This window comes from Macrobrachium rosenbergii, chromosome 6 (genome assembly GCF_040412425.1).
Source record: "Macrobrachium rosenbergii isolate ZJJX-2024 chromosome 6, ASM4041242v1, whole genome shotgun sequence".
Lineage (NCBI taxonomy): Eukaryota > Metazoa > Arthropoda > Malacostraca > Decapoda > Palaemonidae > Macrobrachium > Macrobrachium rosenbergii.
Genome location: NC_089746.1, coordinates 62,239,012 through 62,244,011, shown reverse-complemented (window position 1 = coordinate 62,244,011; position 5,000 = coordinate 62,239,012). Strand labels below are relative to the sequence as shown.

Genomic DNA, 5,000 nt, shown 5'->3' with positions numbered 1-5,000 from the left:
ATACACACACGTATGTGTATATGTATATATTGTACATATGTGTGTATATATATGCATATACTTATATACGTGTATGTATAATATATGCATATATGTATATACTGTATATATATATGTATATATATATATATATATATATATATATATATATATATATATATATATATATATATGTATATATATATGTGTGTGTGTGTGTGTGTGTGTGTGTGTGTGTGTATGCTTAAAATCACTCGTACGTGTAATTTTATATATCGACACCACAAGGAAGTAATGAAGCACGAATATCGATCCTGACTGGTGTCGGCTTTATTGCTAACTAAGCCATTATGAATTTACACCAATTGGTGCCAGACCTCTAAAAAATGGCTTAGTTAATAAACCGACACCAGTAAGGATCGACAGTTACTAGAACACCAGATCTTTCAGCTTTCGTCATGTGCACATTTTTTCATCATGTTTCAGTTCACTGATAGCAACCATAAGTCTTTTAGGGACATTAGGGGATATGCTTCAGAATAGACATCTGGATTTACCGGTTTCCAAGCACACGCCAATAGTATTAATTAAAATTTTTGTAAAAGAATGTTAATTTGAATTCAGCGGGAAATTGTAGTCTCATAACGTTAGTATGGGAAAGGTGTAGCCCTCTATCTCCAGTGTTAAGTAATTTGCATATAGATTTTTTCGAAAGCAAAATATTAAACAAAATCATTCCACGCAATGTAGTGTGGTTCAGGTATGTTGACCTAATAGATGTTTGGCCAGGGAACGAAAATGTAAATAACTAATTTGTTAAATTAAATGAATTAGTGCCATCTATAAAATTCAGTATGGAAATAAAGACGACAGTTTCATACCCTTTTTGGATTGCCTAATATGCAGAACTAGTATTAATTCACACCACCTGTGCATCTGATATCTAACCCCGTCTCTTACGACGCTCCTGATTGGCCATTGATCAGCCAGTCACAGGGCTGGAAACTCGTCAGTCTCTTCCAGCTGTCACCGAGTAAACATCTATGCTGCGACCTCTCCTCATGAAATACCTGTATGTCTTTTCAAAAGTTGACATATTTCATGAGATGTTTACTCGGTGACTGCTGGAAGAGTGACGAGTTTCCAGCCCTGCGACTGGCTGATCAATGGCCAATCAGGAACATCGTAAGAGGCGGGGTTGGATATCAGGTGCATGGGTACTGTGAACTGATAATAGTACCTTTAGTGTACAGAAAACCCACCAATATTTCTGCATATGTTCATTTTTATTCTGGTCATATAATAAAGTCAAGAGATCAGTTTTTACATCAATGTGCTTATGAGCATTAAGTAAATGTAGCCCTGAATACATTGATGATAAAATAGATAAAATAAATAGATAAGATTAGGAATATAGGCATGAAATTTAAAAATCCTGACTATTAGACAAGTCATTGGAAGCTACAAAAAAGGCATTTCATGATGACAAAAAAGAAAATTGCAATACAAAACACCTGTTTGTACTGCCATATAATAATAATTTCAAAGACATTCCTCACTACTTGACAATTTTGGAGTTAATGTTGCATATAAAACCAATAATTATCAAGAACTCGCCCGGCAGTACTAAAGGATGTGTGCATTTATGCCATGTAACTCTTGTGATAACTTTTATATTTGTCAAACAGGCGAACACAGGAATTTTTGTACATATTAATGAAAACCTTCACACAATCAACTGGGCAGAAGCAGAAAAAATAGTTTACTCTAATAACGCATTAGAAAGAAACATAATTGAGTCTAGTATTATAAAAGAAAGTTTTAGCAAGAATATGAACATCAGTCATGGCATGTACAGTATAAACTTGATCCATTAATCTCAAAAGAAATATGCAAGGAGTTTGATTTTAAGGAAGATACTTGAAAGACGAGGATAAGGGAAGGGGCCGGGGGTGGTGGTGGGGGCGCTGATTTGTAGAATTTGCCTTGTCACTGATGAGGGATCTACAGCCTACTTCATTTCTCCTGTGGTGTTTGGTATCTATACATGTGTGTATATATATGAATATATGTATATATATATATATATATATATATATATATATATATATATATATATATATATATATATATATATATATATAATATATATATATATATATATATATATATATATATATATATATATATATATATATATATATATATATATATATATATATATATATATATGAGAGAGAGAGAATAATATCTCGTGGTCACTTGCTTTAATCAGTGGATAATTAACTCCACAATTAGACTTGCTGTCATTCATCCAAGGCGAGCAGCTCTCACTAATGGCACCTGTTTAATGAATGAGGGTACCTTGGTCCGGGCTTCAGGATGTTGTTTAACCTTTTTGGGCAGAGGCTTACCATCGTAACTCACTCTTAAATTAAAATCTGTATATATAATAAAGTAATAAATTTGATTGTAAAAAAGCTCATACCATCAGTAAATACAATTTCAGTGTTAAAGCTAGATCGTCTGATTAACTTTTCCATTATTAATTGTCATTTTCTCTTGCATGCATGATGAGTGTATATGTTGTATGTCTATTATTACTTACATGGTATAACTACCTTAACTATCGTGACCAGTGCTATAATTATAGGAACAGTTGGTATCCTGAAACTTTCAGTTAGTCGCGAATATGATAGTGGTAGTTAATATGCATATTTTTAACTGGATTTTAATTATAATTATGCATACATTGTATAATTATAGACATTATAAGCACCAAAGCATTTAAGCCACTCCCGATGCTTGTATACCAGGACTTTGGACCAGGTGGTAGTTTAAAATATACTTTCGAGTGAAAGCAATTATCGCTAGTGCATGCACTATATACCTATATTTCCCATAGGGCAAATGCAGGTATTAGCCCCGGGGGCGTTAAATGTATTTCGCCGTGTTTAGTACTAGCCCCTGGGAATCAAATGCCCCAAAGTGCATTTGATCCCCCAGGGGCTAGTACTAAACACGGCGAAACACATCCCCCCTCCCTATGGGAAATATAGGTAGATGATTGTATATATTTGTGTCTCATTGTCTCTACTTGTACTTTTATCACTGTATACTTCCTGTAATTCCCGTAGAGAACTTATAAAATCACTTGAAGTGCATGTACTAGCGATAATAATAATTGTGTTCACTCGAAAGTATATTTTAAACTAACCCCTGGTCCTAAGTCCTGGTATACGGGCGTCGTGAGTGGCTTAAATGTTTTTGTTCCTAAAATTTTAATTTATTTTGATTTTTACGTTATCTTCAGTTTATCTTTGTGAAATTATTTACCTGACCTCCTAGAATTTTCATTTTGCTATACTTTTCAACGTTGTTTATACTTTCTTTATCTGTTTAGAATTAGGTGCTGTACCTTAAAATTTTCACGGATCTATTCCTTCTTAACACACATATATACTCTGTATATATAGAGTATATATATATATATATATATATATATATATATATATATATATATATATATATATATATATATGTGTGTGTGTGTGTGTGTGTGTGTGTGTGTGCGTGCGTGTGTGTGTATGTGTGTGTGAAGATAAAAAGGCCCATAAAACATGTTTGAACGTGTTTTATGGGCCTTTTTATACTTTGTATTATACTGTTGTATTACAGTAAAGACATATATATTATATATATATATATATATATATATATATATATATATATATATATATATATATATATATATATACATACATACATACATACATACATACATACACACACACACACACATATAACACACATATATATATATATATATATATATATATATATATATATATATATATATATATATATATATATATATATATATAATATCCGAGTGGATCTTGTGTGTTCTCCCCGGGTGGGGGCCTGGTAGGTAGGGAATGGGAGGGTAGGGGAGTCATACATCCTCCTCCTGCAAACCTGTTTGTCCGCCCAGGTTGAGGGCTATGGGTAGTACGGGACCGGGAGGGTAGGGGAGACAGCAGCACTGAGATCCAGCGCATGTAGTGCTCGCCAGTATATACACTTCAATATTAAGCTGGACTGGCTCTTGGATAAAATTAACATAGCACTCTCCGTCACGTGAAAACTTAAAATGTTGAATCGTGAGGCCCTGTGCAGAAAACCTTCTTGACATAAGGTACACTGAACACCTACAGAGAAGGCTCATTAATAGTACACTGAACCTCACTACACAACAGCACCTTTACCTTGCTCGCACTCCTGGAAATTTAGGCCCTTACTTTCCAGTACCTTCCAGGACCTTCCAGTACCTTCAGGGCTTCGTTTCAGCTTTCCTACCAACTTTTCTGATATATTTACTCAGTTTCACCAACCTTTTGCCCTCTATCCTTCCCATACCCCATCTGAAAACATGTTAGCCCATCTTTTCGAGTATACTAATCATTTATTCACTCCAATACAAATTTCAACCCCAGTTGGTAAAGCAGAATGCTACAAATTCAAGGGCCCTGATAGGGAAAGCAGCCGGGTGGTACAGAGAAAGAAATTTGGATGTTTAGAATAAACCAGTAAAATAATTGAGACCAATCACAAATAAACTATGAGGTGAGACCCACCAGGTTAGAACAGTTGAGGGTCCTAAGAGTCAGCTACAGGTTCAGGAAGATCTTTCCACATTTTTCTCACAACAAGAATAAAACTTAAAGCAAACTGTGGTATTGAACATCACAGAAGAGATGGAAAGACTGTTATAATCAACTGCACATGTATATAGCCTTATGTGGTGGGTGGTATAGTCTGGGAAGATTTGAATGCAAGGATTAATGTCAAGATCGAAGACGATACATTTAATAATAGCTCAGGTTGTTGCCCATCAATTAAAAATCTTAGTCAGCTGCTGAAGACTAGACAGGGGAAGAGTATTTAGAACATTGTAGAATAAGAATAAAAGAGTTATAGCATTTGTACAACATAGACAGGTCTCAAGGAATCATGAAAAA

The 5,000-nt window shown here is 34.2% G+C and overlaps 1 protein-coding gene and 1 long non-coding RNA gene across 2 annotated transcripts in view; one reads left to right on the top strand and one right to left on the bottom strand.

Moving 5' to 3' along the window:
- Window positions 1-5,000, top strand: part of LOC136839642 (uncharacterized) — a 325,176-nt gene that overhangs the window by 20,867 nt on the left and 299,309 nt on the right. The window lies entirely within an intron of this gene.
- LOC136839640 (transient receptor potential cation channel subfamily A member 1 homolog) overlaps window positions 1-5,000 on the bottom strand; it is a 29,395-nt gene that overhangs the window by 16,185 nt on the left and 8,210 nt on the right. The gene's annotated exons all lie outside the window — the stretch shown is intronic.